Genomic DNA, 7343 nt, shown 5'->3' with positions numbered 1-7343 from the left:
CATCAGTGCCACATATCAGTGCCCAGCAGGGCCATCTAACAGTGCCCATCAGTGCCGCCTAAGTCTGGCTGCAAGCATTTTAACTGTGGGCAGCTGAAGCTGCAGACTGTTTACTTCCTGGATTTACACAGACACAAAGGGCCAATCAGAGCTGCAGAGCTGGAGGTGTGGCTCTGTGTGTCTTTGTAAATCCAGGAAGTGAACAGTCTGCAGCTTCAGCTGCCCACAGTTAAAATGCTTGCATGATGTCATAAACCTAGGCTAATCCAAAATGTAAACAACAAGGGCAGAGGATTTAATAGATGGAAAGTTGAAAAAATTACTGAAGGCTTGCTTTAATGAGGGCTTTAAAACAAGCTGTTACATTTTAAAAAAAACTAAAATGTGAAATATTTTTACAAATGATTACAGGTCAAAAAATATAGTACAAATGCATTGGTGGTTCAGTGGTAGAATTCTCGCCTGCCACGCGGGAGGCCCGGGTTCGATTCCCGGCCAATGCAGTGCAAGTTTTTTTCCTCAAGTTCTACAGATTTGAGTCTGTGGCTGATAACTGTACAGGAAAAAGCCATCATTGACGTAGATCTACACATAACATAACAAATCTAAAGGTAAATTTGTACATGTGGCAGGAGCTATGAGCATATCTCAGTACAATGCCTTTTCAGTCTGCAGAGAGGGGAAAAGCCAATCAACAAAAGTATTTTGGACTGTAGTTCTGAAGGATTTGCAATCGTAAGCTTGTAATGAACTGAACCAGAGCATGCTATTCCCAAGACCTGACAATCTACTATGGCTGATCCCTTTACTTAGCGACCAAAAATATTGAAGTTTAATGACCATCAATTTATTTATGTTCAGTGGATTGCACAAGAAAATTCTAATATTTCCGGTATACTAGGCTAATACGTGAAATGAAATAAGTGCAATATTCTGCTTGATAGATGAATAATATATTTGAATGTACTCAAGAATAAAAAGAAGGTCCTCTGAGAAGGAAAGAAGGACAAATGTATTTGGTTCCTGATGGTGGACAGTTCCTCCAAATAAGAGACCGTTGGGAGCTATGGAACTCCTGGACAATAAATCAAAAAGTAAACAGCTGCATAATAGAAGGAGCGAAGTGTTGGGAAAGTGTGTCTAGCCGGTGTAAAGCATGTGTCCACACTTCTGTCTGACACCCCTACCGTGGGAGGCCACGATGGACCTGATAGAACCCCTTTGGGATAAATTAGAGCAGAGACTAAACGCGTGTAAATATACCTAAACGCTGGGCATGTTTAGCACTTGAACATTCATTCGTTCCAACTTACCCTAGACTGCTGTATTGATTTGAGATACAAACTCCTCACTCTCTCCTTATCTCCATTAACCCCCTCTCATCTGGCCAATGTACATAAACCACCAGATGGTAGCAGCACCTTCTTTTCCAACATCAGAGCCTGACCACACAAATGTGTTTCTGGAAGAATGGTCAAACATTCCCATAGACACACTCCTAAACCTTGTGGACGGCCTTCCCAGAAGAGTTGAAGCTGTTATAGCTGCAAAGGTTGGGCCAACTCAATATTGAACCCTACGGACTAAGGGCTCCGCCTGTCAGTTTTTTAGGCGGACCTGAACGGATGCTCCATAGACCTCTATGGAGTGTCGGATGTCAGCGGTGACATGTCCGCTGACATATGACCCGCACCGATCCGAAAAAATGTGACGGAGGAGAAACCTACTTTTCCATCCATCTGCAGATCGCGTGATGAGGAACTCTGCGGTCCGTCATCATCTGATGTCCCATAGGGGAGAGCGGTGCTCTGACAGGTCCGTCCCTGCAGTGTGCAGAGACGGGCCTGTCAGCTTCCTGCTCAGCGGGGATCAACGGAGCGATCCGCGCAGAGCAAGCGGATCAGAGAATCACTGATCCGCCCCGTGTGAAAGAGCCCTAAGGACTGGGATGCCATTAAAGTTCATGTGTGTGTAAAGGCAGGTGCCCCAATACTTTTGACAATATAGTGTATATGTGTATGGCCTGCAAGAAGGAGTTCATTACATCCAGGCCTCACACATGGCAGACAAGATTGCATAGCATGTCAGTAAGTGATGGCCACCAAGACCTCCCCATGTCATATTAAATCTGAACCCCTTTTCCAAACACTTGTTCATGGTCAGATCAATATTCTGAGGACAGGCAAATGGTGGAATCTTCCTGGATGCTTAAAGCGGGAGTCCACCGGGACTCCGCGTTTTTTTTTTTTTTTTTAAAAGCCAGCAGCTACAAATACTGCAGCTGCTGACTTTTAAATAGTGACACTTACCTGTCCAGCGCGCCCGCGATGTCGGCACCCGAAGCCGATCGCTCGCTCGGCTGCCGGGTCCCGCCGCCATCTTGGGTATGGGAATCAGGAAATGGAGCCTTTCGGCTTAATTTCCCGATTCCCTACTGCGCATGCGCGAGCCGCGCGGCGCAATCCGGACGGTCCCCGCTGCCTCTGGGAGCTGTGTGTTTCCCAGCAGGCAGCGGGGCACTTGCTGAAGGGGGCGGGCGCTTGCGGAACGGGGCGTAACGTACGCCCCGTTCCGCAGAGAGCTAGCCCGGAAGTGGGTGCAGTTACCTGGATTATCCAGGTAACTGCACCCCCCTCCCCCCTGAAAGGTGCCGATTGTGGCGCCGGAGGGGGGGGGATTCCGATGAGCGGAGGTCCATTTTAGGGTGGACCTCCGCTTTAATACTTTTTTCTTTGGAGATAAATTTCCAAATAAGAAAATGCTAGGCACTGCTGAGATTCGAACTCAGGATCTCCTGTTTACTAGACAGGCGCTTTAACCAACTAAGCCACAGCGCCACCTGATTTATAGTATCATGTCACCATGTCATCCCCACCCACGCCAATTAGAAAGCGTTGTACGCTTCACGCATGCGCAGTGGTAAAAGTGGTAGTAAACCCGCACATTTTTTTTTTAAACCTGCAAAGCAAAAGGCATAATGAGCTAGTATGCACCGCATACTAGCTCATTATGAAATACTTACCTTAGAACGAGGCCCCGACATCTGGCCCGATCCACGCCGAGGGAGCTGACATGCTCCCTCGGCGTTTCTTCCGGGTATCGCGGCTCCGGCGCTGTGAGTGGCCGGAGCCGCGATATCGTCACTCCCGCGCATGCGCGCGGGAGATTTCAGTCCGGCAAGAAACCCCTTGTGCGCATGCGCCGCTGCAGTCAGCGGCGCATACCGAGGGGAATATCTCCTAAACCGTACAGGTTTAGGAGATATTTTTTTTACCTACAGGTAAGCCTTATTATAGGCTTTCCTGTAGGTAAAAGTTAAAAATGTGGGTATACAACCACTTTAACTAGCAGTGTACGGCTTCACTGCATAGTTCCCTTAACTGGAATGGCAGTGGCAGCACCCGGGAGTTGATCCGAAGATCAGCTTGGGTGCTGACATTACAGGCTTTCTGGACAGGTAAGTGCCCTAATATTAAAAGTCAGCAGCTACAGTATTTGTAGCTGCTGACTTTTAATTTTTTTTTACCCAGGCTGGACTTTAAAGTGGTTGTAAACCCTCCCCCACAACTTTGTCCCATGTAAATCAGCATAAAAAACCCTAATGAACACTGCTTTTAGATATCTCCTTACTTGCTTAGTATTGTTGTAATCCTTGTAGAATGAAGTCACTGAGCATGCCCAGATCTCCCCTGATTTAAGGCACACTCTCTATGTCTTATCTATCTGTTATCAGGACTTCCTAGTCCTACAGCACAACACTGAACTCTGCTAATCACTCAGAGCTTCCTCCTACACACCATGTGACCTCACATAGTCTAAATATTGGCCATTACTGCAGTTTTATCAGCTGAAGCTGATAAGTCTGACAAAGGGAAACATTAGACATCGGCACAAGTTAATACTATGAAATAAACAAGTAAGTTATGAACAGGGAAGCAGGGTTACCATAGAAACATTGGATTGAGAAGGAGGCTTGGTTAACAGTACAGGAAGTGCTCAATGTAAGGGCGGAAATACACTCCACTGTGGACTCAGAAAACAAAACTTAAGATGGCGCTGCCTAACCCCCTGGAAACAAGTTTTTAAAGTTTCTTTAAACAGTAAGTAATATGCGATGTGGGCTGGATTACAGTGGCTATAGTTTGATAATTACTTATTATAATGGACTAAATGAAAAGAAGCATCAGAGTGGGAGAGTTTACTTCCTCTTTAAAGAGTTTTTTGTGTCACACTGGCAGCATGACAAGGACTTTGGAACAAAATCAAGCGATGTATTCTATGAATGAAGACAAAGCTTCCTCTGTTTGGCTGGGACAGAGATCATGACATCATCTGCTCGCTTCTTCCCCCCAGCCAATCAGAGGAAGCTTCGTATTCAAATACAAAAAGTGTTTAAAATTGCCAGCAAATGACATTTCCCTGCTGGCCTCTTTTTTTATTTTAAAAAGTCACACAGACCCCTTCAAAAGTCTCCTAAAATACATAGCAGACATAGGGGGTCATTTCACTGATTTGAGCTGGGGGGTTTTAGAGGGGAGGAGGATTTGTACTAGAAGGGGAATTTGGGAGAGGTGGTATTTGTGTTAGGAAGGGAAGAAGATTTGTGTTGGGAAGGGGAATTGGTGGGGGGTGATTTGTGATAGAGACAGGATTTGTGTTGGGAGGGGAATTAGGTGGAGTGGAAAAGTATTTGCATTTGGGGAGGGAGTTGTACTGGGAGAGGGGATTTGTATTAAAGAGGGGGAGAGGATGTGAGCTAGAAGAGGGAAGAGAATTGGTGAGATCGTGACATCATCTGCGAGCTTCTCCACCCCAGTCAATCAGAGGATGCTTTGTATTCAAAGACAAAAAGTGTTTAAAATTGCCATCAAATGACATTTCACTGCTGGCCTTTATTTTTTTTTATCTTAAAAAGTCACACAGACCCATCCAAAGGTCTCGTAAAATACATAGACATAGTAGGGCCAATTCACTAAAAGAAAAAGACACCATTCATTTTTGCTTTAAAAAAAACTCTAATGCCCCGTAAACACGAGCAGAATTTCTGTCGGAAAACTCTTGGATGGTCTTTCCGACGGAATTCCGCTCAAGCTTGGCTTGCATACACACGATCATACAAAAGTTCTCTGAACTTTCGACCGCCAAGACCGCTGTGACGTACAACCAGGGGCGGACTGACAACTCATGGGGCCCCCGGGCAAAAGGGGATTATGGGGCCCCCCCGGCAATAGGAGATTATGGGCCCCCCAGGCAATCAGAGATTATGGGGCCACAAAGTATACACACACACACACACACACACAGTATACAATCACACAGTATACACATACATGTACACACAGTATACACATACATGTACACACAGTATACACAGACATGTTTCTATTGGCTGAGAAGGTACTAGAGAGGTGGAGCAGTTATAATCTCAGGATTTTTAGACCAAAGGGATGTTGGTAAGGGACATTTCAGAGACAGATGTAAAAAAAAAACACAGATTTTTACATACTGTCCCTGGTTTTACTGAGGCTGGCAACCCTGATGGGGCCCCCTAGTGGCCTGGGGCCCTTGGGCAGTGCCCGAGTGGCCCAATGGTCAGTCCGCCCCTGGGTACAACACTACGACAAGCCGAGAAAATGAAGTTCAATGCTTCAGTGTATGCGTCAAATTTTTTCCAAGCATGCATAGGAATTTTGCATGTCGGAATTGGTATAGACAATCAGAATTTCCGATCGGAACTTTTTCCAAATATCCCACCAGTGGACACAGATCAAAGAGTTGCGAGTAACGCCTCAGATAAGTATAGAAATATCAAGTACCATCATCCACAATTTTTTGAATATAACCCCCATGTGTATGTATATACATTGTTGTAACCACTTTGAACATGCTATGTGTATTGCAATATCATATCTGTAATGTCGAAACACTATAACAATGGTAAATTATTTTTCCCTGTTTGGGATCTCTCCTCACCCAATAATGTCAAAGTCATTTCCCCCCCCCCCCCTTTCCATTCTTCTTTTTCCCCCCGTTTTTTTTTCTCTGTTTTCCTTTTTCTGGGACCCTTTCGTTGATTTCCCCCTGTGGCGGACATGTGCTCCTCCTGGCTCTGGGATAGGATTAATTCTCTCCCATAGCTTGCAGGGTTGGAGTGGTGACACCAGGATTTCCGGTGTCTTTCTTTCATTCTGCCCTGTGCACTTCCGCTGCCGTGTTATTCTACACTGCACTTGCGCAGTGTGGAGGCGCGTACTGCGTAACGTCAGAAGCCACCGACTTCCCGCCGGCAGGCGTGTCTGGCGTGGCACATGTCGGGGAGCCCATATAACAGCGGTCATTCGACCGTTGCGTCTGGGCAGGTCAAAACGAATGGCTCCTGTGGCTGCAAAAAATATATTCGATTTCTATCAGGTAATACATTGCTTGAGAGATCCAATCCCTAGACATACTAATCCATTATTACCTTCTTACGAACTGTTACTTTTATTTATTTATTCATAGATGCAATGGTGCTTTGTCCCTTACTATTATACCGATTGATTCACCCACAATCGTGCGCTATCGAATCCGTCTGAGTGACATATAATACTATCGGATATATACATATATAAGAGAATTGGTAAGTCTTGGTTAACTGGCAGGGGAGAAGAATGAAAAATAATTGCAGATTGAATGCACATTTTCTTTTCCCCTTGCCATGGATCGGATACTCATTCTTTTTACCAGAGCTATTCTCACCAATCCCCCATGTCCGCCGTAGGGGGAATATAGGGGTCCATCTAACTTTTGTCTCTTTAATTCAGTCCTCTCTTTCGGGTGAGTTGATTTCCGTATTTTCCTTTAGGTAATTATGCATCTTTGTTTAAATGATGTTTCCATTTTCCTTATATACATTAATTGGTTGACTATTAATGGCCTGTACATTGTTTGTTATAACTTATTTAAATATCCTCCTGAAGAAGCAGATGGTCCGCGAAACTAGTAGAGGAGACCTTTGTACGCCACCAGAACTGAACTCTTTTTTGAGTATCTGTAAATGTTAAATTCTCTGGGGTGTATTATGATTTTATTAATGATGCTGTGTGTATTGTCCTTTTTTCTTTTTTTTTTGTATTTATTAAACATTGGTAAAATTTTATCTTTTTTCTTTCTGCTTTTTCCCTTACAAAAAGAACTGGTATAGTCCAAATACTACTTGTTGGTCTGGGTTGGTTATAGGAGGTTAGCGTGAATGGCTACCCCAACACCCTCATACCAAACCTTTTGATTCCAAGTGGACACAGAGCTAGAGCAAAAAGAGCCGAGCAAAGCGAGGCCATGCCCGAAGCATGGCGAGTGGCCCT

At 44.8% G+C, this 7343-nt stretch overlaps 2 non-coding genes across 2 annotated transcripts; one reads left to right on the top strand and one right to left on the bottom strand.

The window, feature by feature from the left end:
• The first annotated feature begins 432 nt into the window (after positions 1 to 432).
• Positions 433 to 503, top strand: TRNAG-GCC (transfer RNA glycine (anticodon GCC)). Its single transcript has one exon. It is a non-coding gene; the product is annotated as a tRNA-Gly (tRNA).
• A 2260-nt stretch (positions 504 to 2763) lies between these two features.
• On the bottom strand, positions 2764 to 2837 carry TRNAT-AGU (transfer RNA threonine (anticodon AGU)). Its single transcript has one exon. It is a non-coding gene; the product is annotated as a tRNA-Thr (tRNA).
• Positions 2838 to 7343: the final 4506 nt, after the last annotated feature.

Source organism: Lithobates pipiens, unplaced genomic scaffold (assembly GCF_037356315.1).
Source record: "Lithobates pipiens isolate NorthernLeopardFrog02 unplaced genomic scaffold, aLitPip1_a1.2 Scaffold_8, whole genome shotgun sequence".
Classification (NCBI taxonomy): Eukaryota; Metazoa; Chordata; class Amphibia; order Anura; family Ranidae; genus Lithobates; species Lithobates pipiens.
This window is presented reverse-complemented; position numbering and strand designations above follow the sequence as displayed.